The sequence below is a fragment of the Ursus americanus genome, chromosome 4 (genome assembly GCF_024610735.1).
Source record: "Ursus americanus isolate L20-20 chromosome 4, mUrsAme1.1.p, whole genome shotgun sequence".
Lineage (NCBI taxonomy): Eukaryota > Metazoa > Chordata > Mammalia > Carnivora > Ursidae > Ursus > Ursus americanus.
In genome coordinates, this window is record NC_142130.1 from 72,926,945 (window position 1) to 72,954,840 (window position 27,896).

General features: G+C 39.7%; 1 long non-coding RNA gene across 6 annotated transcripts; it reads left to right on the forward strand.

Annotated features, from left to right (window-relative positions):
* On the forward strand, positions 1–27,896 carry LOC123784160 (uncharacterized). 6 transcript variants are annotated; one of them, XR_015724239.1, is made up of 5 exons: positions 2–928; positions 1,653–1,782; positions 4,354–13,762; positions 14,306–14,448; positions 21,660–27,896. It is a non-coding gene; the product is annotated as an uncharacterized LOC123784160 (long non-coding RNA). The 6 variants fall into 6 exon arrangements; XR_015724240.1 differs by lacking the exon at positions 21,660–27,896 and having other exon boundaries at positions 4,354–4,454; positions 6,964–13,762; positions 14,306–21,653; XR_015724241.1 differs by lacking the exon at positions 21,660–27,896 and having other exon boundaries at positions 4,354–4,454; positions 7,000–13,762; positions 14,306–21,653.

The following is a 27,896-nucleotide window of genomic DNA, read 5'->3' on the forward strand; positions in this document are numbered from 1 at the left end:
AGTCCCAGCTTCTCCAATTCAGTCTTTGGGAATGGAGCTGAAGTCCAGCCCAGCCCAGCCCACTACTTGCTTTGCGGAAGAAAGGAAGCAAGGAATTGGCCTGGGGAGCTACATCAGAAAATTTGGTGGAGGACTATTGGAAGCCACCAGGAAGTGAGCCTCAGAGGAATGCTGTCAGCTCAACAGTGCAGCCTCTCTCTTTCCCCTCATGCTTATCAAAGACTCAGAGCTCTGCTAACCGGTTCTTCCAGGGGTGTCCATTCTGGAGGGCCATGACCAGGATAAATTGAATGGGGGAATTTCTGCTCATAATTGTGTAGTTACCTGGAGTCCAAGCACCAAGGACACCAGGACACAAAAGAATATTCTAGGGTAGCAAGGATTCATGAGATTTCTTTAATGTGCAATCGTTGGGACTTCTCTCCAGGAGAAGATAGGACAATCAAAGAGCCAAATGAGAAAATATTTTAGGGGTCAATCAGGAAAACAAAACAAAATGAAGCCCAAAACTCTCATGGGAGTCAATAAGCCAGCAGACAACTCACCTCTCTCTTCCCAGCCCACTACAATGAGGTAGGTTGACAATTTGATAAAAGCTGGGTTGTATCACAGGGAGCCCTGGTATCCCAAAATCTTTCACCAACTGTGGCATTTCATTCCTGTCCATTCCTAGGAATCCTGAGAGCCCCTTTCCTCAGAGGAGTGGAAACTAGGAGTGGTTTAGCTCCTAATTAAATTGTTTTTTCTTAGACAAATGAATAATCTGGCTGTTAGTTCCCAGTTCCAAAGGTCTTATTATCTTTAACCATCTATGAGAGCTGAAGTGTCTTGCCTGTCCCCAGGGCGAAGACACGGAGACCGGGAATCTCCATCACCCTAGGGCTACTTGGCTGTATTCCTTCTTCTTCCTTCCACATCCCTTTTTGAGGTAAGAGTCATCCCATTCCTGCTCCTTTTAGGTTCTGTTGGAGTCAGAAGGATTAGGCAACGGGCATGACTGAAAGGCTCCGGCCCCACCCTTAGGTCAGGGCTTCTGGCCAGGTTACTCATAAGAGGTCACTGTGGCTGTCTGCGGCCACTCAGCCCAGGCCGAAGCCACTAGCCATAGATTACAGATGCACAAGGGCAAAAGACCCAGGGGTCTGGCTCTCTTGGCTCTAGAACCAGTTTGTCATGGTGACCAGATGGATGTTCTGATGACTGAGCAGCCCTCCTCACGCCCTTGTGGGTTCAAGGCTAGAGACACAGATTTTGAAACCAAGAGAAATAGAAGCCAAGAGAGAATTAGAAAAATGCTATAAAACTTACATACTAGAAAAAAACAATTTTGCCTCTACAAGAATGTTTTTGATTTCTGATAGAAATATTATATATTCGTTACATTTGTGAGCCAAATATTGACCTGACCATGGCTTTTAATTATAGTGTTAGGATAAACCTGTAATTCCTATATCAAGGAATAAAGTCAGATAAAATTAGATATAAATAAAACCAGTGTCTCTAAGCTTAAAATCTCCTGGATACTTAGGGATCACTTTCAAAGTTCAGTAGCAATTTGTCTACCTTCTTGACCTCCTCTAAAACAAGCCTGCTTTCCCTCAAGTGTTAGCAATCATGATGTGTTAATTTTTTTTTTCCTACTTTATTTCTAGGCTTTTCAGCTTTGTCTAATTGGTCTTGTTTTTAAAGTTGCAAATCGACTGAGGATCTATCTTTCGTGATTCTTGACACACCCTGGGTATTTAAATAGATGCTTTGAAAATAAAAGGTTTCATTTACATGGTAAGTCTGGACAAGTTGACCATTGCGTTTGAGTTAAAAGGAACCTGGTCAGTTGATGATCTAACTTCCATCCCTTCCACACTGCCTCAAGGTTCTTTGACTCAGAAAGTGTGGGGAGAGGGGCGCCTGGGTGGCTCAGTAAGTTAAGCATCTGCCTTCAGCTCAGGTCATGATCTCAGGGTCCTGGAATCAAGCCCCGCCAGGGAAACTGCTTCTCCCTCTTCCTCTGCCTGCCTCTCCCTCTGCCTGCCATTCCCCCTGCTTGTGCCGTCCCTCTCTCTCTTTCTATCTCCCTCTCTCTGTCAAATAAATAAATAAAATCTTTAAAATAAAAAAAAAGTGTAAAGAGAGTCAGAGGTCACTTTGTGCTCAAAGCACCTTTTATTTTTTTTGGAAAAACTGTCTTTGATAGTGACGCACTTCCTTAATATGATCTGGAGTAAGATATGTATCGGTCCCCTGGTAGAAATGTCCAGACAAACTGAACCTGTTATTTTATTCTGTCTTATTCTTCAGTTGCTCCTGGAGTACATTTCAAACAGAAGAATGAGAATGATCATAGAAATAGGTTAGGTAGGGGAAAAGGAAGACAGAAATGCTTACAAGTTGCAAACAGGAAAAAGAAATGAGGACACCAGGGCCTCAGAAAGGCTGCACACACATTCATAAACAAACAGAGGGTGCCCTGGAACAACCTTCATGTTTGTCTTTGCTCCTATGGTGCAATGTGGTCTAGTGGTCTGACCAACTGGGAATCCAGGGCCTGGGTTCTCCGTCTTGCCTCCGATGAGCTGTTCTGTACCGCATGGCCTTGGGCTGGCTGGATTTGGGCAGGGTTTCTTGATCTGAGAGATAGGCAGCCTTCCCGACTGCCAGGCTCAATGTTTGGAAGTAGAGAAGTTGCAAAGGGGTGAAGGGCATTGTTACAACCAAAGCAAGACTGTCCTAGGTGAACAATCTATCCAAGGAGTTTTCATTTTACTGGCATATTTTACATCAAACACCGATCCTCTCTGCTCATACAGTGCATTTATTTGTTTTGTTGAGGTCCCTGATAACCCAGGCAGTTTGGAAAGGGGTGGGAGTGTGTGTGGAGTGCACATGGGATCATCTATCTACTGCCGGTCTTTGCCCGTTTCTGGTGTTTGGTGAGAGCCCTCTCCCCATGCCCAACACCATCCCTCTCTCTCTCACTCTCTTTTTTTTTTTCTCTCCTTAAGAATTTATATTGTGGTATTAGATTTTATGATTAGCACGACTAGCTTTTTGTATTTGTCTCAAAATGATATCATATTTACATATCATAAAGCACGATATTCAAACATACTGAAAGTTCTTTCTAAATGCGCCCATTTCGAGAACCGCACCCCCCCCCCCCATTAAAATCCGGCGCTACTTGGAGCCGCTCAGTTTAGCTGAGCCTGCTGATCAGTGAAATCCATAAATAGTTAAGAGCCTCCAGCCCGTGTTAAAGAGGAAGTAAAATAGACTGATCTCATGACCCCAAAACACATCAAAAACTGCAAAATAATTGACTTTTTACTTGGTATTTAAACAAAATATTTTAGAGTGAGAACTCCGTTATTTCTGAATTGTGTTTTCATCTCTTAACATTGGCATCAAATAAACTTGAGAATGACTCTGCTTTCTTTCATTTCCAAGTGCAGGCTTTCTTAAGAAAAGTATTGCTTTTGTTTTTTAAAGCAAGTAACCACTCAAGAGGAACTGTATCAAAATTATTGCTATTTAAGCCTTAGAACAAGTTACAAAATATAAAAACTAATTCTTTAAAATGTATATTTTCTGTTTAGTAGATTTAAAAAAAAAATGTTGAACACTGTTTTTCTATTGAGAGCTCATTTCTGGTTTGGAGAGCCTAGAAAAATGGTTTGAACCAATAGGAGCTTTTTTTCCTCTCCCTTCCCTTTCTTCCTTCCCACCATTCTTTCTTTTCCCTTTCCCAGGCTTCCTTTTTCCTCCAAAGTGTTTGAGCTCCTACTGTGTACCTGGTATTATGATGCTGAATGCATTGAATTTAAAGGTGAAAAAATACCCAGGTTATTCAGGGAGTAGTTTGGGGAGACAAAGGACAGGAAACCCCACTAGATACTGAAAACCCTAGCAAGACACAGGGACAAACAGGCTGTAGGAAGTAAGTTTTCAGGGAGAGCTTCTCAGAAGAGGTGAGTTTTGAACTGATCCTAAAACACAGGTAGTGACCAACCAGGTACTTTAAGAGCAGGAAAGCTGGAACAGCATACCTGAAAACACAGAAAGAGAATGCAAGTCGGTGCATCTGATTTATCTGGATGGATAGGGTGTAGGGAAGTGGGAGTAGGAGATGAAGCTGGAGTGTCAGGCAAGGGCTTTCCATGTCATGCTGTGACCTTTGGATTGATTCCTGTAGGCAAATGGGAGCCACTGAAGGTGATTAGCTAAAAGAATGAGAGGACCAGATTTGCATTTTTAGAAAGATCTCCCTGGCATCTTCTAGCAGGCTAGAGGAGATGGGGGTTGAAATGAAGAGCTTCCAGGAGATACCATGTCATATGACTGTAAATTTTCTTTCAGAATAAACCTGGGCCCATGCATTTATTCATGTAGCAAGCCTTTATTGAGCACCTACTTTATGCAAGGCCTCTGGTTCAGTGCTGTGGTGAAGACATAAAGAGGTAAGACATAGTCACTGCAAGGTTCTCAGCATCTCTTCCAAATACCATCCCTCTGTAAGGTAAGCTTGCTACTGCCTGAACCTCACCGGGGAGCCCCCGTGCACTGTGTATAATATCCATTCTGTGTACAACGAAATCCCATTATGCTACAAATTCCTTTCTTTCGCTTCAAAATGCAACCACTCCCATAAGTTTAGTAGCAACTATTCTTCCTCTTCCTTAAAGGATATTTTCGTTGTCCATGGACATCTCCCCTCATACTAATCATTGACAAAACCTGTAGCAAAATGGAGACCAAAACTTCAGCCTTATATATCGGCCCAACTCCCTGATCGAGGTAGATGAATTTCCTTCATTTCCAAGAATGTTCAAAGTGCTAAAAGTTAATTTGAAAGAAAAAAAAAGCTGGTTGAACATTCTCACTCTAATTTCACTTGTAGGAAATAAAGAAGGACAGAAATTAGCACCTAGCTCAGTGGAGTGTCCTGAGAAATCACTGTGTGAAAATATAGAGTGTGATCTTTGCTTCTTTGATTTTGCTTCTGCAATGAGATGTTGGAACCAAATATAGCCCCCAGAAGCAGCCTTGGCTCAGAAATGGAAACAATTGATCTTACAATTAAATTTCTAGGGCTTTTAGATAATAGAAAATCCAAAATAATCTTTATTCATATCTTGCAATGATCTCGTTAGGTTTTAGAAATCACAGCACTTGACTATTATACAGTCTTTTCTAAAAGTACTTGTACAAAACAATTCCATTTTCAAAAAATAGGAAAACCTTTTAATATAAAATAGCTTAAGGGAAAATTAAAAAAAAATCAGAAACTCAGGTAGCACTGGAAATAAGACAAAAAGCTGAACAAAATGGATGTCAGACAAGGAACTACAATAGAGAGCTGAATGCAGAACTCGCAGGTCATGTATTAATGCAAGAACCGTATACATTTATTCATAATAATTGAAGATAATTTGCTATGGAAAAATTGAACCAGAACTAATTGTTGCTCGATGCATTCCATTTTAATACTATAACCTGATATTATAAAGATTTTCATACTAAGATTTAATGTCAATTCAATGCAGTATTAATATCTGATTATCTATTCATATAATATATATATTATGGGTACTATGAACAAATTAAACACATCACCGATTACTAGTAGAGGCCTACTCTATTGGGAATTATGATTCTGTTTATTTCTTGGAAGAAAGCTTCAGACATAATAATGGAGCTTGAAGAATCCATAAAAATTATATGAAAAGGACATTGTCAGCTGTCAAGGATAATTCAAATTACTTGAAGGTTATTTACTTGTCCCACCCACAAACACAGGGAGCCTTCTCTGCCTTCCAGCTTCTGCCCTAGGAGATTTGGTGCCATAGAACAATTGGAACCCAGACAATGCTAAGAATGGAAAATTAAAATCAAGAAAATTGGTGAAGCATAAAAGCACCCGTTCTTGGTATCCAGAGACTTGACCTCAAATCTCGCCTCTACCAATAAGTAGCTTCAAGACCTTGAGTACAGCATTCACATACTCTGGACCTCAGTTTACTTACTTGCTAAATGTAGAGTCATGATATTTATATATTCCACTAATTGTGAATAAAAAGGGAAACAATGGGATAAAAAATGTGTAAGTGCATCTCAAAGTATAAGGTAATGAAACTTTGCTGGGTTGATGAGTACAATACATCCTTCCTGGATTGAGTTCTCTTCCTTCTAGTGGTTTCCTTGCTTGGGTACTAAGAATACACAGGCTTGTGCAAGGATAACTTACCCAGGATATTGTTGAAATAAATTTTTTTAAAGTAATTATTAATCATCAGAGGAAACACTTTAGTCTGGTTGAGAAACATCTATCTTTGATATTAGTTTATTTGGATATTGGTCTATTCAGATATTCAGAAGTAAAGTATGGCCCCTCTCCAGAAGGCTCAAAGACTTATCATTTCAGTAAATCTATAAATTGGGAATTTCTGTTTCTATAAAGTTCTAGTATGGTTTGTGGCCCTTTGACACCTGCAATGTTGACCTTATATATTACAACCTCCTCGAACACACAGAGTTTTTGTTAGGAGAGGCCTTCCGATGCTCATCCTAGCACCGCTAGACTTATGTTAAAACTGAGTACCGATGAGATACCACTCTACCTAAAAGCTTTATTCAGTTCAAGTCAATGCAATTCGGCAAACATTTCTGTAGGGTGAATTCTGGGCTGGGTACCGTGCTCGGCACAGGGCAGTTCAATAAGGATTTAGATATAGTCCAGGCCCCTCAGGAACTCCCACTGCCTGTGAGACACTACCAGACTCCATGGGATGGCATTTGAGCTTTAAACAAACAAACAAACAAACAAACAAACAAACAAACAAAAAACCTGTCACCAATTTCATAAACTAACCATATAAATAGACAATTTTGAGAAAGACAGGTAAATTTAATATGGCCTACTAGTAGATGATACTTGAGAATGATCATTAATTTTTTTTGTGATAACAGCATTGCAATTATATAAGACAGCGCCCATCTTTCTAGAGACACATATTGAAGTCAGAAGAGATGAACTGATGTGTGTCTGGGATCTCCTTCTGGAAAAAGTCAGGAAGAGAAGAAAACAAGGTGGAGAGGGGAGCCTGAGTGGCTTAGATGATTAAGCATCTGCCTTCAGCTCAGGTCATGATCCTAGGGTCCTGGGATCAAGCCCCGCATCAGGCTCCCTGCTCAATGGGGAGCCTGCTTCTCCTTCTCCCTCTACTGCTCCCCCTTCTTGTGCTCTCTTGCTCTCTTTGTCAAATAAATAAATAAAATCTTTTTTAAAAAATAGGATTAAAAAAAAAGAAAACAAGGTAGAGAAAACAAATGTGCCATAGTTTTGATAATCTTTAAATGTACGTGATAGGCGTTTATATGATAGATCATTTTATTATTCTCTCTTTTTGTGAATGTTAAGAATCTTTCAGAATAAAAACATCTTAAAAATTGGTTGCTCAAACTTCAAGCGTTTTGTGTTCTCCCTTTTACCCAGGATAAGCCCCAGCACTTCCAGCAAGGGCTCCCCACTGACACGTGCATCCTCAAGGAACATGGAGTATCTCCGGTTCCTATTCGAGGCCACCCTTGAAGGCCTCCTGCCATCTCTGCAGGGAACCCTTTGCTTAGTGGCTCAGACAGAACTGATGGTTTCTCCCATCAGTGGGGACTCAGAATTCGGCTTCTAATTCTATTATGGTATTTGTACAATTTTCTTGTAATTGTTACTTGTCTTTTCCTCCTGCTTGAGGGGAAACTCCTGTAGATTGGGCACCATAGCTTAGTTGTCTTTCTTCCCCCTTAATCATCACAGAGTCTGACAGTCTCCATCAAATAAGGCCCTTCAAAATGTCTGGGGATGGTAGCGTTATCAGTCTTCATGTTACTTAGTACATAGCGCAGCGGTCATTTTTGTGAGCTCAATAAAGATCGCGTGAAAAGTATATTTTAGCAGCAAATCTGTGCAAATTATATCTGACTATAGAACTATGGAACTCTCCAAAACTGAAGTGCATTTGTTTAGCTCAACCTCGTTCCTAGAGCAGTTTCTGAGACCTCCTCTTTCATTTCAGGTATTAGGCATTTGATCAAACAGAGCCAACAGAAACTCGTTTTGGAGAGTACTGCATAACTAGGTCTCATTCTGGTGCAATGCACACTATTACTAGCCACAAAGTGCTTTTGATTTACCAGAAAATCTTTTGACAAAGCTCTTCTCCCTTCAGGGAAGTGTGGGTGGTGGTGCTGGTGAGATGGGACAGAGGAGCAAAAAAAAAAAGGCAATCCAAATAAAGCAGTGAAGCTCTCTGTGCAGTTCTGATGTGATCTGATTTGATAAAGAAGATCTGCTTTTTATATTTACTTTCACAGAGATGAATTCCACAAATCTTTGTAATAAGAAATGTTCTAGGGGCAAAACTACCGCGTGATACTTTCTAGAGGCGAACTCTGTATACAAGTGTAGACTTCGCTAAATTAACTTGTTATCACGTCCACCAATCTTCACAAGCTTTTACAAATCAGCAAGGGGGATATATTTTATTAGTTTAAGTTGGCTGTCAGAGCCCAATCTCGATACATGATTTCCTCGGGCACGTGGCATGTGTTTTGAAAAAATCAGCCTCCTTTGGGAATTGTACTCTTAAGATATTTATTCCGAGATGTTCAAGCTGTCAGTTACAAGATGCTTGAGCCAGAAACGGGCAAGTCTGGGTAAAGTGCAGTTGTTATGTAGTTTTTCTGTGTGTGTGTTTGACAGTTTTGGTCAAATATATAGGTGTCAGCTCCCTCAAGTAATCTTTACCATCTGGTGCCTCCGCTCATCTTAGGGTTCATAATTGTGTTGTTTCTCTTAGGGCCGAGTTGAGAGTATAATGTTAAGCTTAATATAGAACCGTTCACAGGCTTTTTTCTCCCCACCGTCTAACCATGTGTGTTTGTCCAAAGAAGACTACAAAGTATTTTATAGTATTTGCTCACAGACTGGGACTTCCAACTTCTCTGCTTTCCTTCCACCCTGTCCCTGTAGCTTCCCTGTGCCTCTAACCTATGGAGTAATGATGGTGGCTGAGAGCATTTGGTAAAGGATTTGCCTTTTCTGGAGCAATCATCTAATGAGGATTTTAAAAATGATTACTCTAAAAACCAAGGAAAGCTACAGTATAGAGATTTTTTTTTTCCAGGCAAAATTCATTAGTCATGATGAAGGATTCCCCAGTTCTAAACACTGACCGTACGTACGAAATATACCTAGCAGTAAGCTTGCTTTAGGGTAGGAAAGAGGCCTCTAGCTCCCGGAGGATTGACGACCCTTGGTTTGGAGGGCTTGGCCAACCCTGTGAGCCTGAGTTCACGGAGTGTTTTTGTTACATTTAAGCCCTATTTTCTTGGGAATATAAACTCTGTATTTGTTACGGGCCTTCTGTGTGGATTTGTATAGTCTCTGAGAGGTTAATCCTTAGGATTCAAGTCACTCTTACTTTTATGGGTAAGTACTGTGCTATTTTCTACATGGTTATGTAAGTTATGCAGTTTAACGGCAGAATTACATTCACTCTCTCAGTGAATAATATTCTTTTAATAACAGCATCTTTAGACACAGATAGGAGTTTACTTATTGTCCAAGTTTCTTTCATTGAACAGAATAAGGATGGCATGCTGTTAGAAATTCAGGGAAATTCTTATGAAATATACTTGCCATCTATAAGGTAAGCGTTGTGTGTATGGCATGCGTACGAGGAGCATGCAATGAAAATAGCGACAAATAAACAATAAAACAAAAGTAAATCAATTTACCAAACCCAGAAAGGTGACAGCATTTGCTGAAACACAACCCCACAAGAAATTGGAAGTGCTGATAGAACTGTTATATAACCTTCAATTTATTTTAATAACACTGGAAGGGCAGATGTCATAGCTGTTCCTGGAAATCTTTTTGAGGTTTCCAGGATGTATTCCTATTAATTTTTTTTAAGCATCTACTATATTGTGCAACCTGCAACCAGCATTGACTAATTTATATTATATTTCTTCTTAAGGCTGAGTCAGGTTCAGTTCTCCTAAAAGAGGCTCAACCGAGTAGCATGTAGGAGTCATATGCAAAGAAGCTTCTCGAGGCAGGACAGAGCACAGCCTCAGGAAGGTCGCAGGGGTCAAGCTGATTACCTCCTCCAGCTCTGGCAAGCAGAGGGCTCAGCTGGGTTACCCAAGTTCACAAAGAGCTATTGACATCCAGCTGCAGCTCTCACTCATTACCGATCAGCAGGGGACTGTCTGGGCCTCGGGTTAACTCTTCCCTGCCCTCTCTCAAGATTGTAGTGAGGCTAAAACAGACAGGAAGCTCTGTGGTAACTTGGCCTCAGCGAATTCCTGGTTGTTATTCAAGAAACGGACCTTTTAAACCAGTATCGAATACACCTCTTACAGGGGAAGCAACAGTCGCCTTGATATTTTTCAAGTGCTAGATAAAACATGAGTAAATATATCCATCCCACATTTGTGCTTTATGCGGTAAATGTTTTTTTGGGGGGGAGGATGGTAGTGGGGAGGAGGTTTTATCTTCCCATCAAGAATTCCCACTTTAGCTTTAATAAAGAAGGCCCCGGTATGATTTCTAAAAAGATAATAGCATTTGTAATTCTTTGTCACTTAAAAGCGCAGGTCTCCCCTGAGTCGTTCATGTGAAACTGACCTCAGGGAAAACCTTAACGACTCATGATCTGAGAAGCGAAGTTTTAGGGAAGTTTGGAACATCTCTATTAGGTTACAGCCCAGAGGCCTCAGTGGTAAACAAGTCCTTTCAGGCTTGGATCTCCTGCTGACACATCATGATCTTCTAGAAGTGACTTAACCTGTCTGCCTCGATAAACCCATTTGTAAGTTGAGAATAATAGTTAATAACTCCGTGAAGAATATCTCTCTGGTAGCTGGAGGAAGGCTGACTCTCTGTGAAATCCACAGGTCCCTGGAGCATCTTTATCTTTGTTAGTTCTTTATTTTTTAGCAGTCGGCTGGCCCTGACACCACATTATGCTGAATCCTGCAAATGGCTGAGGATTACACAGAGTTGAGGCCAATTTTTATTCTACTACTATATTTAACAAAAAAAGTATCAAGCTTCCTTTAAGAACCAAGCACCTGCAAGACCAAAGCCCTACCTTTAAGGAGCTTAGACTTTAGTTAGAAGACACAGCGTGACAAAACAATGTGCTCAGTTCTAGAAAACCCGAATGAATGATTCAGACTCCAGGTGGATTTGGCCAGTTAGGAGTCATCCAATTAGATTTCGGACTATGTCAAATGACCTACCTAACTGCCAAATCTACACTTGACTCGAGGAAAAGAAAAGACCTGCTTATGTAGATTCTCTGACTCACGACTTTAATCACAAGCGCAAACAGAAATCTGCAGATCCAGCTTTCACCGCCCCATTTGACAATGCTGGCCCGTCTCTCTAGTATGGAGGTTCTGGGAGCCCCGGCAGTCTTAGTGTTTGAATTTAGTGTGAGTGAATGAAGTAAATCGGGTAATGTTAGTCCCAAATAGTTGTTAGCTCCCTACCTTTCTGTCACCACATTCTTTCACTGGGTGATTTCAATCACCACCTCTCCCCACCCGTGCCTTTGACCATTTTCCAAATCTTTACACCCAGCCAGCTCTCTGTTGAGCGCAGCTCCATCAGTGCATTGGCCTCTCTGCATTTCCCACTGGCATTTTAAACTGGACAATTTTCTAGGAACACCTTTCCCCAGACAAGCCGCTGCTTCTGACTTCCTTTTCGCTGTGCTTAGTCACCACCCGCCCAGTCCATCAGGCTCTCAGCTTAGGAGATTTCTTTGATTTCCTTCTCCGCTTGACCCGCACAACTTCTCTCCCATCAATAACTCTTGAATCTGATTTTCAGACTTCCCTTAATTTATTTTATACACATCTGTCACCAGATCAATCTTCTTAAAGCAAAGCTATAGTCCCCTCCCATCTCTGTCACACCCTTCACGACCATAAGGGTGAATTCCAAATCCCTGAATGTTACAAACATCTCTAAGCTGGTACCGATTTGCCTCTTGTCAGCCTTGTTACTAGTGATGCCCTCTGCGGTTTTGATAGCCATCCTCCAATGTTATTCCATTCCCAAATATGCTCCATATAGAACTGCCTCCTTCCGTCTAGACTGGCCTCTTCTACAATCACTATCCCACAGTTCTTCAAGCACTAGGTCAGATGTCCACAAAACTGTCACTGATGCCTTTTCCAAATCACCTATCTTCACATATATAGCTATCCAGTTCTACTTTTCTTATAGACTTTAACATTTACTCCCAAGACCATCACTACTTATGAATATCTGTTACTTTTAAGTTCTAAGAAGATAGAGATTCTGTCTTGTTGATGTTTGAATCTTCCTCAATGCTTAGCACAAGCTTTGTAGATAGCCGATGGTTAATAATACGTATTGTGAAGATAATATGAACATTGAATTAAAGGCAACCTTTTTTTCTGACTAGCTTGAAATATTTAAAATTTCTGAATGTCAAAACTGCAGTAAGATTCATTTTAGTTCATCATTTCCTGTATTCACATTTCTCAAGAGGACAGAGAAAATCTAATTTCATTTTTTGACCTGTAGAGTTAAGGACAACAGATGGCTTATAAATGAGGATTAAAATTTAAATGTGAAGAGTTAATAACATCAAGAGCGACTATCCCATTGGATTGCAAACAGAATGGGAAAAAATCAAATAGTGTAATCACACCATTCTCATTTGACTCTCCATTAATAACCTGCGGTAACCAGGTTCTCCTCAGGAATATTAACAGCAATGTCCAAGCAGGAATTTCTGTGATCAGATCTACGCAAGAAATCAAGAGAAAGAAATGAAACAGAAAAAGAAGTTTTCGGAAAACATGGGTATTTTATTATCATATTATGGTGAGATAATTAACAAATTAAATATTAGTAAGTCCAATACTAACAGAAAAATGAGTTTTATTATCTCTCTTTATAAGAGAGACTGGACCGTGTGGTTTGTGTAGGGGATCCAAGAAGAATGCGAAGCTATCGAAGACGTTGATGCAAAACTACCTTTTTAAAAAGGAACAGTGACGAATTTGGCAATACGGTCAAATCACTCTTGTGAAAAGGACTGTAGAAATACCTACCACAGAGGTGCACATTTTTCATATCTGAAAAAAAGAAAGGAAGAAAATTGAATTTTGTCCAATTGTTGCTTTTAACCTCGAAGGTTGAGTCTGTCACTCCTAGGTCATTAGAATTGCGTTTGTTTTCTGGCAGTGTTCTTGACATAAAATCATGGGATTCCCGTTGGGCATTTGTCCTCCTCTGGCAGTACACTTTTTATGATTGTTCCTATTCAGAAATGAAGAGCTTTTGTTTAGAACTGCTAGAGACCAACATATAGGTATGAGACTGTGGCCTGGTCTTGACTCCGGGATGTGACTTCCCCGGGACATCACAGAACCACTGTTTGCAGTGTCTGCTTATGTTTTCTCTCCTCTACTTTTACCTGCAGCCTCACCCGGGCTTTTGCCCAACAGAGATGACCTCAGAGGAGGCTGATCCATCTGCCTTCTGGTTTCCCAGATCGTAATGATGCTGCAATTGAAATCGCGCTTCACGGTAACCTGAAGTCATCACTTTCCCGACTGCCGAGAGTCATCTCAGGGAGATAAGGGCACCATTATGTTGCATCTTGGAAATCTGGCATCACCCATTCTTCCGACATCTTCACATCCATGCAATCGAGTTATGGTAAGCATTGCTTCAGCACTGGGATGTAGAAGACTTCATATTAAGTCACCTGTGAGCAACCTGTGTTGTAACCAGCCCTCCTGGTGATTTTGAAACATGCAAAGTTTGAGAGTCACTGGTTTAGGTACTTAACAATAACTGCTGGAACAGACAATCCGCAAATCTCAATTGCTTAACACAACAGAGGTTTATTTCTTGCTCACATCACAGTCCAATATGGGTCAGATAGACTCCGTCTGTCTTGTAGCTAAGACATCTTGAACACCTGGCTTCCAAATTGCTGAGGAAGGGAAAGAGATCTAGAAGATTGCTTGGGAAGAGTTTATGGGGCAGGCTTGGGAGCGGCTGCATCACATCTGCCCACATCCTGTCTGCCAGAGTCTAGTCACATAATTGCAACATCCTACAAGGAAGGCTGGGAAAGGTAGAGGAGCACATGGCTATTTGTGAGAGTTAACAATCAGCCACAAGCAAAATCAGAGAAATATTATATTACTTCCCCAATGCAGATAGGTTGTTTTAATTTTTTATTATTTTTTTTAGAGCATCCGTGAAGCCCTGGGTACTGAACCATGGCCTTGAAAGCCATCTTTCTACGTGTATTTGACCCTTCAACAAGCATAAGTTCTCTTCATTTTTTTCTGAAACTTTATCTCCGAATCAGTCTGTGGTCAGGCTAGGGTCAGGTAAGACATAGTCATAGACCTAGAAACACAGACAAACAGACATGGAAATAAAGAAGCTGGCTAAAACTGTCCTGAAAGGAAAGATGATAATCTCCCAAACTACATTCTTCCTGCCCTTGATCTCATTTCCCCAGAAGTACCAACCATGAACCAGGTATAGTTCTTCTGTTATTTAACTCCATAACTGTCAGTGAAGAGGCAAAGATTCCAGTCTCACAGAAGCTAGGCAGGTGATGTAAACAGATAAAGCAGGGCATGAGTAACATAGCTGGAGGACTGCAGAGTGTGGCTCCATCTAAGGGAAGGCTGTTTGCCAGCTCTGGCCAGCTGCTCCCATGCAGGAATGCAATCTCTGTGTTGCTAGATCTTTCTTATACTCTTTTTTTTTTTTTTTTTTAAAGAAGAACTAGAAATCCGAATGTGTCGGTTAAGTTTCTTAGTCTTACAAACATTATACGGGACATAAAAAAACAAACAAAAAAGGTCTCTTGAGCAGAATTAGCTTGTGGGCCACCAACTTGGACCTCCTGTGCGACACTGCACATTCAGACCTCTATTTCACATTAGCAGCTTACAATTATTTAACAATAATAAACCCTCCAATTACAATTTAAATTATCTCTGTGTTTTTCATATAGAAGCTGATAAATTTGCTCTCTTACACTCTCTTTACTTCCAGTTGATTTCTGCCCCCTTAAATTTTTATTTATTGTGTTATTGCTTAACTTCATGTTTTCTTCAAAGTTGACATCCATGACTCCTTAGCTCCTGTTATTAAGATAAAAACATTAAGGCTTCTTCATACCATTTTCCCCCTTTTCCTCTATACTTAGTTCTGTTAACGGTGCCATTATTTTTATGTTGACCAAATTCATATTATTAAATTCTGTATTACCATTATGATTAATTATTTACCCTTTATCTATACTTTACAGTCTAGAATTCAGAAGAAATGTTTTCAGTATTTTAATTGCAGTAATTATTAATCACCATGGAACTTGGTAGAACGATGTAATCTTTTTTCACTAAACCTGGCCCACTTGACAAATGATGCCCTAAGAGTCAAGGTCAAGAGGATCTCTTTCCTTTCCCTCCATGAGTAGCTCAAAAGTATTCCACATTGCACCTTTCTTCATATTTGGTCCAAGGCTTTATTATACAGTGCTTTGTTCTTCCATGAATTTCTAATTTTCTTTTACTTTTCTTTATTGAAAGAGAAAGCGTGCTCCTTTATTTCAGCCCCACAATGATCCTACCTCTTAGCTATACTGTATGTCAAAGCTAATCCTTTTTTTTCTTGAAAACATCGTGGTTAGAAAGTTCTATATTCATTTCCCAAGTTTCTTCTCATATGTCGTGGAGCCTGCTCTGAAGAAATTTCTTCTCTCTGTACTTTTGTGTCGGGTGTCCTATTTCTGGGATCCTATAGCTTCTCTTCCTTCAATTCCTTTTGTGTTGTTCTGAAAAGAATCCACAGTTACCTTTTTTTTTTTTAAGAGGTAAGTGAAGAAAACTCTTTGTGTGTTTGAAAATATCTTTGTTTCTAGTTCCTGTTGGTTCCTAGATATGCATGCTTCATCCTGGACCCAGCTGGCATTGGGTATTTCTTGAACTCTTGCAAATTTGCTCCTTCTTCTCCTCTGCCTTCTTCATTTTCTTCTGCTTAATGTCTCCCGCTTCCATTTTGTTCTATTCTCTTTGTCAGGAATTTCTTTTCAATAGGGATATTGAACCTCTTGATTGAGTCTCCATGTCTGTTCATTTTTCTTTGACATATATATAATACAAAGTATATATATATTATATAATGCAAATATATATAATATATGTAACAACAAGGTATATATGGAATATATATTCTATATAATACAGAGTATATTATGCTAAAGTTATATATTATAAATTAATATGTATTTTTATATTTAAATATATTATATATGTATACATTTGTAGATAAATCTACATATATATTAATCACATATGTACAGGGGAGCCATTAGACTGAGGTAGCTCTAAGGCCTTGGTGGTCTATGGAACAAATTGAAACCTAAGCCAGAGTCAATGCACTCGAATCTGAGAAAATGAAACTTAAGAATACCTAATCACAAACATCCAACTGGGCTTTCCCAAATAAGGCAACAGCTTAAGTGGTAGCCAATCAAATAATTTCTTTGCTTCTCCTCCCATCTTCTCTGTAAAAGCCTTTCCCTGCTTGTCAGAAGAGCCTCCTAACTTTCAGTTTGGTGCTGCCTAATTAGAATGGATGTTTGCTCAAATAAAGTATAAATTTTAAAGTGCTTCCGTTTACCTTTTAACATATATTTGTAATCGTTGGGGCTTTGGCTCTGGGATTCAAATTACAATTATTTTGACTTATATTATGGTATTTTAAAAAACTTGCCAGTCATACATTTTCCTCAATTGAGTGGTATTCTTTGGTTTGTCCACTTAATGTTGTGAATAATAGATTCAATTAATGAATATAGTATTAGGGCTGGGTTTTCTCTGCCAGGGATTGTGTGTGTAAAAAACAGCAGAAGCATTTTACCATGTAGAGGAGATGGGTAGGCAGGCAGACCTTCTCCTCCCCACTCCTGGAAAAAAAAAGAAAAAAAAAAGGAGAACGAGGCTTCGCTCGAGGGTATTGACTCCCACTGGAGCCCCTAATTCTGTCTTGTCAGGAAGGTGGTTCGTTTAGAAGCATTTACTTGAAAAATGTCTCCAGGTTGCCATATGGCTATCTGATCTCAGAGGTATTTCTCAACCTCCTCATGCCCCACTGCATGGAAACGGAGCCTTATTTTTTAGGTTTCCTTGTCAATTGGCTGGGTTCAGCCAGCAAGAAGCGTGGGTAAAAGACTGGAACGTGGGAAGAAGACAGAGAGGAGCCAGGGTAGTTCTCACTGTCTCTGTGTCTCCCGCAGCTGTAGCCTCTCAGGCAGCATTTGAGGAACTGCCTGTGTCCTCTCCATCTCTTTCCAGCCAAGCCATCCTCTCTTCTGTGGTCTCAGAGTCTACTGGGCAGGCTTGCCACTGGGTCAGCTTCTGTAGATGGCTGTAGCTTTGGACTCTGGTAACACTAGCTTGGCCTTTGGTCCCTTTAGCCCTGACCCATGGTAGAGGTTTACTGCAATTGCCAGTCTCTGAGTTGCATCACCAGCTCAGGCTCTTGGGCATTCCCGGGTCTTCCCATTATCAGAATAACCTCTTCTCTGTAGCAGTTGATTTCTCTTAGTTTAGAATACCTATAAAGGTTTCTCCCTACCCCTCCTTTCCCTTCCCTTTCTTTTTTTAAAGGTTTTTGTTTTTCTGGTTAGACCCTGACTGATATCATTCCGCAGCCCATTCCTTCTCTCGAATCTGCTGATTCTTAGCTTAGAGTTTCTCCAGATCTTCACCTAAGAAGAAGGTCCTCCCTGAATTACAGCATTCTTCATCCTGTTGAGTGTACGGCTTCCTTCACCCTGAGGGTACACTTCCATGTGACCCCATCTGCTTTCATGGTCTAATTAGACCACCTCTTCTACTCTCTGTTAACCCCTTTTATGATATCATTACTAACTTATTCTTTTTTAAACACCCTTACTGTCATTTCAATGGCATTTTGGGGAAAAAAAGATGACTGTGTACTCTCAGCTTATTGCCTGGTCGTAGGAGGTTTTTGTCAGTTAATTTTGAAGGGTTACTTGTCTTAAAAAAAAACTGGAAACTTGGCAATTTTGAGAGTGATTTTATTTTTTACCAATTTACTTATGTTAGAAACAACAAGACTCAATAATACTTATTTCTGTATTTAGAGGCTAGAGGCTAATTACTTTGAACTAGGCAACATTAGGGAAGAATTTAAGTGAGCATTTTCTGACTTACCCCTTCATCTATGTCCAATTACATCCTCAGATCAGAGGCTCCTCCTATTTGATGTTTCTGTGTGTTGGAACCTGCCTCTCTCGAGGTTACATGGTTTAATCAGTTATTCTGTGAACACACCAAAACTATTCAATTTGCTAATTTGGTCCTTCAGTGATTTGAGTATGTCCCTTTCATTTAGCCACTCTGTGATGACACAAACATGATTATAATGTAATAAGAAAAGACATTTCCTCTGCACATTTTCTTTAGTTCTAGTTATGTTGGACTGAAAACATCAATCTATTTGGGAAAGTGGAGAAAATTACATAACAACCAGCTATGGTATGGATTCAATCATCCCTAATGATTTTATAGTGGCTAGAAAATTGTGGTCTAAATTTTTAGGACGGAATATACTACAAACTGATTAAGAAATTGAGTCCTCAATATTGTATATTTGGAATATCTGGCAAAATTGAAACATACAGACACTGTAACTGGTTTCTGTGCAAGAAAATATTGGATGAGAACATGTATGGAATGGACAATCATAGGGGCATCTCTTCAGTTAACCCTGACTCCTTTTTGCTGAGAAATGCACACCGTAGCTAGATGTTTCTAGCTATTCTCTTTTTGGCATGTGTATAAGACCTTTGCCACTTTGACTAGTGATTGGCCCAGAGTGGATATCTGACCCTGCTGAATGAGATTTCTCTCTAAGAAACTGATGTCATAGTGATCTAGTTAGTCTCTAAGCATGGCTAGAGACACACAACACGTAAAACGTCCCTGGATGAGCTAAACATCTTCCACCATATGGAGAGAGAAACAGAGAAATGACAAAAAGCAGTGATGGAAGCAGGCAAAGAAAATGGAGGAGACAAGAGAACATGGAGAGAGAGAGAGAGAGAGAGAGAGAGAGAGAGTTACTACCTAACAGCTTTTATTTCTGACTCCAATTCCTTTAGAGGTATAATGTTTGTAAGATGCTCTTGAATTCTTTTTTTTTTTTTTAAGATTTATTTATTTTTAGAAAGAGAGAGAAGAAGAGAGCCCGAGTCAGAGGGGCAAAAAAAGAGGGAGAGAGAATCTCAAGCAGACTCTGCTCTGAATGTGGGAGCCCCATGTGGGGCTCAATCTCAGGACCCTGAGGTCAGGACAAGTCCTTGAGGGATTGTGCCACCCAGGCGCCCTGAGACTCTCTTGCATCTGATAATTAAATCTTTCTGCTTAAGTTGGGTTGAACTGGTCTGCTATTTACCACCGAAAGAGCCTAAAATACAACAGAGCACACAGCAGAATGGGTTGCCTGTTTACTGCCAGTACACAAATAAAGAAATGCAGACTGCTGGGTTCACATCTGTGTAAAGAGAACAAATTGGCTGCACTTTTCTGCTCTGATTCTTAGTTGGCTTCCACTGATTTTTTCTTTATTAAAACGTAAGAACTGCATCTTCAACAATTTGCATAATAAGACCTCAGCAAGCACCTAATTCCTGAAAGTTTAGAAGATTTACTTCACTTAGTTAAAGTGTTATAGATTTGTGTTATATTTTATGTAATGTAAATAAGTTTTGATAAAGACAGGGACTTTTGATAAAACTCACTAATTCTGAACGAGCTTTGTAGAATCAGCACTATGTCTGGTAAATGGCATAGATTCTCATTAAAAGCTAGGGCATGTTCCCTTTCATTCTTAAATTACAAAGGGTTTCATTGATTGAGTGCTTCATTTACTCAGGAAACATTTGAACACCAAAGACTATACCAAGTCCTGGGACTATGGAAGTCTCAACACCAGGGAATCTAGTGAGAACCACAGAGGAGACACATTTTGAGACAGATGTTTTCAATACTTCCTGCTAAGGGCTGCAATAGAAGGATGAATAGAAATTTACAGGAGCACAGAGGACGAATAGCTGCTTGGCTGTGAGGGCACTGGTGGCAGATTTGCCAGTTCTGCCCTCGAAAAGAGTCCTTTAAATTCTATAGTCCCCAATTTAGTATTTGTAAAATGAGGCTAATAAGAACTTTCTCTTTGTGGGGCACTTGGGTGGCTCAGTCATTAGGCATCTGTCTTCAGCTCAGGTCCTAATCCCAGGGTCCTGGATCAAGCCCCTTGTTGGGCTCCCTGCTCAGCAGGAAGCCTGCTTCTCCTCCCACTCCCCCTGCTGGTGTTCCCTTCCTCTCTCTCTCTCTCTCTCTCTCTGTTGCTGTCAAATAAATAAATAAAATCTTTAAAAAAAAAAAAAAAGAATTTTCTCCTTGGTTTTTGTCATGGTGAAAGGAGAGAATAAGAAATTCGTGCTCCAGAGGTATGAATGCTACCTGGAGAAGTTGAGGAAAAGCCACAACTGAGAGGCAACACTTGAACTGAGTCAAGTATTTAGTGAGTCATGTTTGGTTAGCAGTATAAATTTTCCCAGGGAAGAATATTTTAGAAAGAAGAAACAGTATGTATAAGAGCAGCTCCTCCCCAGTTTCCAAGTGAAGCGTCTTCAGACAGTAGGGAAGGGCTTTATGTGACCCGATGCCGAAAGTGTTGGAGAGGAGTGGTCGAAGAGACAGGTTGGGGCTCATTGGGAAAGGCCACATACGGAGATGAAATTTTATTCCATAGGTATAAAAAGTCAACAGGGGTTTTTAAGCTGAGTGTAGCAATGTGGGGGAGGAAAACTTTTCCCTCTACCCGGCTTAGTTTCATTGGCTGAGGCCTTGTAGATTGGACTAACAAAAGACAGAATAACAAGAGAAAAACAAACAGAAATTTAGTAATGTGTGCATACACATGGAAGTACCCAGTGGTGAGTAACTCAAAGGGGCGATTAGAGCATGGGATTATATGGCATTTTAACAGATGAACAACATATTTTTGAAGAAACGACAAGACAAAGGGAAGATAACAGAGTTTCCACGGGGGTGAATTGTGGAAGATAAATACATGGGGAACGAATGGAAGATACAGGCTAGCTGGTAACATTTGTTATATAGGTTGGTCTGGTGCCATCTCTGGGCTGATAAGGATCTAGAGTTGTCTCTAGTGATTAACTTCTGTCCTTCCTGGTGGAGAGGAGAGGGGAGGCATATTTTACAATTTATGTCCTGCTTTTAGATAAATAGGGGGAAGGCAGAGAGCTTTTCTTGTATCTGCTTTTTCTCAGTTGTCCTCAGCTCAGAATAATCTTTATGCCGAGTGGCATATTTTGTGGTGGCATATTCTGCTACCCTCTAGCAGTCAAATTCATTTTTAGGATAGTGAATGGCAGGATTTGTGGAGAAAGCACCAGAAGGAAAAGCGGGAGAAGTCCAGTTAAGAATTCTCTTAAGATAATAATGCATCTATTTCTGTGTTTGTTTCTTAGGGACCATTTAGTCTCAAGACTCAAAAGGCTGATAATGATTGCTGTGGAAAAATACTACCTTTCCCAACTGCTTATGGAATTATAGATCATCTTAAAGATAGAGAAGCAGAAATATGTGAGCTGAAATACAGAGGAAGAGAAATATTAAGTGTTTTTTTTAATTTGTAGGAAAAATTAAAAATGCAAATGGCTAAAATGACTCAGAGATGCAGCTGTTTAAGGATGGTTGAATGGATTTATTGATTGTTGCTTGGTGGAACTCAGGGCTGAAAGCTAGTTAGTCAACTTGAGTAATAGGAATTGTCTTATTACACTACGGCAACAATTTGTGTCCTCAACTTTTTCTTCCTGCACTTTATGATAAAATGTAGTCATATACTCTTTTTTTTTTAAGATTTTATTTATTTATTCAACAGAGATAGAGACAGCCAGCGAGAGAGGGAACACAAGCAGCGGGAGTGGGAGAGGAAGAAGCAGGCTCCCAGTGGAGGAGCCTGATGTGGGGCTCGATCCCATAACGCCAGGATCACGCCCTGAGCCGAAGGCAGACGCTTAACCGCTGTGCCACCTAGGCGCCCCAATGTAGTCATATACTTAACTTGGGTAATGGTTATAAAGCCATGAACCATGTGGTCCAGTCTCAGAATGTACCGTAGTTAAAGACAAACTCAGAAACTGAAAAGGCATTTCAAAGTACTCAAATATCTTTATTTCTGTTTCTAGAACACCACAAAGAGAGCATGAGTCCACAGCATTACTCCTGAATCCATTCATATATGAGCAATTTATCTGTATTAGTAAAGTGAATCAGAGTGAACAAAATATGAGAAAAGGGTCATTCCAGAGAAGAGGGTCAAGGTGAGGTATGGGATAAGTTGGCGTATATAAGTTTAGTCTTCGGTCTAATAAACTTTACCTCATGCCATTTTTCATACTGGGTTGATGAGAGTGAAGTTTCTGAGGTATCTATTACATTTTCTCTCACTTATTTGGATAGGGTGTGATTTTATTTTCCTTAAGTCCTTAGATGGGGAAATGGAGAAAGACAATTTATAAGTAAATAATAAAAAAAGAGTTAATGTTTATTGAGTGCTTATTAAGGGCCAGCCATTTTGTACACATTATCCTGTTTAATCCTCATGGAGACCTTTGACAATATACTGTTATCTCTACTTTATAGATAAAGGAACTGGCTGTAAAATGTTTGAATAATTTGCTCAAGTCTGTGGGGTTAGAATTTGAACCCAGGCATTTACAGTCTTTGTAATTTAAACAATTGTGTTGAGAAAGTGTTGTAAACTTCTTCTTCCGTATTAAGTCCTTGCAATGGGATGAGGGGAAGAGAAAAAGGCCATAAAACACATTAAAGTTATTGTCTTACTTCATGATACTTCTTCTGAATAGTTAGCTTTTATAAAAATGAGACTAGGGGCACCTAGATGACTCAGTCGGTGAAGCATCTGACTTTGGCTCAGGTCATGATCTCAGGGTAGGATCGAGCCTCAAGTAGGGCTCCTCATTCAGTGGGGAGTCTGATTGTCCCTCTGTCCCTACCCTCATTCATTCTCTCTCTCTAAATAAGGTAAAAAAAAAAAAATGAGACTAAAATTCTTCTGAATATGAAGATTAGCCAATCTTAGAAAGACCTTTACTAATGGCTAATAGAATGATTTAGCAATAATAACATCTTTGGGAAGAAATCACTTCAAACACTATTTTTTAAATGAAAAGCGTTTTTTGAATACCAGTTGTGCCCGGTATTTTGGAACTCAACAAGTGTAAAACTTTGATCTTGTAAACTGGGAAGGCATATATAAAGTACATAACCCATTCTATCGTTTATAGCAGGCCAGTTAATGTTGGTTCTCTTCCCTGTTCCCCTTGGTGAATTTAAAACCTAGCTGGGGAAGCATGACTGACATGTGACATGGACATGAGCTAGTGAAATAGGATTCTTACAGGTAATACAAGCTATATTTTAAATAGAAGTGAGTAGTTAGGTAGGACTTCCCAAGAGAAATGGGCGCTGAACTGGGATTTCACCATTTGGTAAGATTTCCTTAGTTGGAGTTAAGAACTTATTTTAGGAAGATGAAATCATTTAAATGTATACAAGATTAAATATGAGTTTAGGGGAACATTGAATGTATTTGATTGGCTGAGTTAGACTCCTTTCTTTAAGAAAAATTCCATAAATTTCTAGCAAATGATAACATTTTAAATCTTTTTACTCACTAATTTGGGTTAAACAGCATAATCATGATAAATGCTTTGGTGGCACATTATCCCAAGTGAATTAAGCATTATGAGTGGAGACATCTGACCCCAAAAGAGCTTTTGAAACAAAACAAAGGTACTTATCAAATGTTTGGTTCTACTCCAAAGAAACCTCAGAATCTGGCTAAAGGAAAGTATTTTAAACATGTTTCTTAGGATAATAGCCCAGGTTTTAGGGCTCTTCCAAGTCACTTGAAGAAGGGACTGTTAAGATAAGGACATTATCTTAAGAACTATCTGATGAGATATTAATTTGCCCTTAGAAATATAAACCTTTCCCCTTGTCCTAAAATATTAAATTGGTCATCACACGCAATTTTCACTACCATTCCTCTGGAAGTCACGTACAAATCAGAATGTACAGTTTGAAACAGTGATTAATGAAACACCAGTGCATTATAAGGCAGCCACTGTCTACAGCCACACATTTTTGTTATTTTCCAATCTTGGCATTTCTTGTGTATTTTTTAAGGGAATAATTTTATAAAATGAAAGTCTAAATCTTGGGAGTGGCTTTTTAGTTTAGAGGAGAAAATTGGATCTTGCTAGAGCTGAGATATATAGTCATTAGTCCTGCTGCAGTATATCTTGAAAAGACAACAGAATTACATTTCAACATTCACATTGCCATTCTCTATTATGCACACTTGCAATATTCTGCATGGTGCCTAGTACATTACAGAAGAGAGAAGAGCCAAAGATGATAACATTTTAATGGCATTAGGTCATATGAATTTATTTTTGACACAATGCACATTGGATGAAATACATAATCTTATTAGAGCTAATTGAAATCACATGCCAAAAATGGAACTGTAGTTCATTGTTTTTAACTTGTCCAACTGCCATTTAATACCCAAAATATTTCACAATTAACTTGATTATTTATATTGTATATTGTGTCTAGTGAGTATCAAAAGGAATAATATATATTAAAATGTCCTGTGCATTAAAAAGGATCCTAAAATAAAAGGTTTCCATAATAACAGCTTTGGCTAGTGCGTTTTAAAAGAAAAATGTGGTATACACCTAATACTTTTTATTGTATAAATACTTTTTATATTTATTTTATTTTATTATCTTCCTGTGGCTATCTTGTTAATGACTGATTTAAATTATTGTCTTTATCGAATATATTGGTACTGTAACTTTCAGAATATGAAATGAAATAAAATAGACCTAAAATTAAGATTCTTTATTTTTCCCCTCAAAATAATTTTGAAAGAAAGGTAGACAATTAAAAATTCAGATAAAAACGGGTTAAAATATACTTTATTCACATTTGGAGATACTACCTTAAGGTAATTAATGCCTCATTTTGGTCTCTGTAGACACATGGAACACGATGCTAGGAAATTGTTGGCGCTCGAGTCTCAATGTCATCACTTTTCAGATCCAACTTCTAAAGAGTATAATCGTTTCTAAGCACAACACAGAGAAAACGGCACTAGTGGTCATGACTATGCGAAACAAACAATAGAATTGACACCTTGGTCCTTAGATGGAGACAAGCACATTTGCTCTGATGTATGGCAAATTCTTCTCAGCTCAACTTCAGTGGAAAAGCATGTTTCCCAACACATCTGGGTTTGCCAGATTCTGTGGCCCAAATTTCCTTAACCCTGGCAAATAAGCCTATTGATCTTTCTCTTGCTACACCCTCACCCACTGGGTTCTTCCAATTCCACACTCTGGCTGAAGTCTTGCTGGCAGAGCATTCCGACCTTTGTGACATAGTCCTGGACATCCTGACCTTAGTGGCCTGACCTCTTGGACAAGGAACCTCTGACCTTTGGATCCTAGTCTTTCAGGAGAGCTGGGAGGCACTTCACATTTGAAATCTGATACCTGCCACTTTTACAACCACAGGGTGAAGGGCACTGGGCTCTAGGTGGACAGTGTTTTTGCTTGATTAATAACACCAGCTGTGCTACCGTCTGATAGGGGGATCAGCTATATTGTTCTGAACGCAATTTCTGACTATTTGAAATTCTCAATTTACTGGAACTTCTGTCCTTAAATTCAAGGACTGAGTTAAAGGGGTAAGCCCATGCAGCGGGAAGTCTCCTTTGATGTGCAGACTCTCAGATATGCAAATCTTGATCAGCAAATGCTTGAAAGGTGCTTACTCTCCTCCCCATTGGGATTGGCCCTTAACTCACTCCTAGGCATTCTCAAGTAGAACTGTTTTTCTGGTTCTTCAGCTGTAGTCAAGGAGTGGCTTTTCGTCCGTGAGTGTTAATAACACTCCCCCCAAAACTGCCAACATGAACTCCTTTGGTGTTAGTTTACTAGCATTTGTAAGGGACAGCCCCCTCATACACACACAGAGTTCCGGGATATGACAGTCTTCTATTTGTTCTCTTTGCCTTCAAATCTCTTCCTGCTTCACTAGATCCTATACCCGACTGTCACTGACTGGAGAGCTGGCCCTGGGGTCCATGTCCCACCTTGGTGACCGCCTGCTCTTCATCATTTCTCACCAGTATTTCTCAGCATTATTCTCTTGTCACCTCCTTCAATATTTTTCAGCATTACTAACCTGCTCCTGGCAACATTATTTTTGCCTCCAGTATTTTTTCCCCTGCATTTTATGACTTCCGTTTACATTACACCTTTACATTTTAATATCCCCTTCCTCCAGAAAGTCTGCTGCGGTTTACATAGCCCTGACCCATCCCTTTCCTATTCATTACATCTTTAACATAAATATATGGCATTTTACTTCATTCATAGGTGTATGAAATTTTACTTTATTATATTTAAGCTGTTCCTTAATAATAATGGCAATATTAACTGCCATTTTCCAAGTTGTACTGCATTTCTTCATGTCACTTTTTACCATAGTGACAGCTCTCTGATACAGATGCACTTATTTTATAGAGGAGAAAACTGAAGCTTAAGGAAAAATTCCATAAGTTCACCTGTGTAGTAAGTATGGGGTTGGCTGTAAACTCAGATTTATCTAAAAGCAGAACATAAACAATTACTCTGTGGTGCTTCTGGCTACATAAGCACCTAACCCTTATTAAGCATCTAGCAGGGACCAGACTCCACAGCTGAATGCTGGAGACAGTAAGAACACAGTTCCCACCTGCCCCCATGGGTATAACTGGGCACAAAGAGGTTGATGGTAAAATGTGTGGAACCATGGAAGTAAGTAAGGAAGACTCAAAGGAATTGACAGATCAGAATCTAAGATGGGAAGAAGGAGCTTGTCAGGCCAATGAGGGAAGGGGGTGGCTCTCGCAGTGTGGAAGGAGGTGCAGATGCAAAGGTGTAGAAGGAAGAAGGGTCTTGATGCCCTTGAGAACACAGGCACCTGGGTCAGGATTAGTCACAGACGACGCTTCCGAGGCAGAGAGGTTTATATCCCAAAGGGCTTGTGTAAAGTCTGAGGGGGTTGGACTTTATCCTCTGACATCTGGTTGCCTTTGTAACATGTACTTTCTGCATGATTTTCTCTACTGATTAAATTGTGAAGGCTGCGAGGACAGGGTCATTATCATCTCAATTGTTTGTGTTCCCACCTGGATGATCCTTCAGGCAGAAAGGGCTCCATCTGGCCAGTGGAGACCTTGGATTCCTCGCTGTTTTTGCTTAGTGTAAACCTGGTACCATGAAGCAGCACTGGGTACTTTTCTTCTGGGAGGTGTTAGATGGTTCCTGAACGTGGAGCGTCCCTATTCCAAAAGTTAAGTGAGTGTCATTCAACCATGTGATGCTTATGGAATCTTTTAAACCTGTGATTTAAAACAGAAAGAGAGAGAGCCCCAACGGGGTCTTTAAGAGAGAGAATGAAACTGGAGGGGATGAACAGAAAGATAACAGGAAGAAATTGAGCAGGGAGTGGTGGAGGGAGGGAAAGGCGTCATAATCAACATTCATCAGCTTTGCTTCTGTGAGGGGTGCTATTTTAATTACCATTAAAATAAGACCACTCCTCAAAAAAAAAAAAAA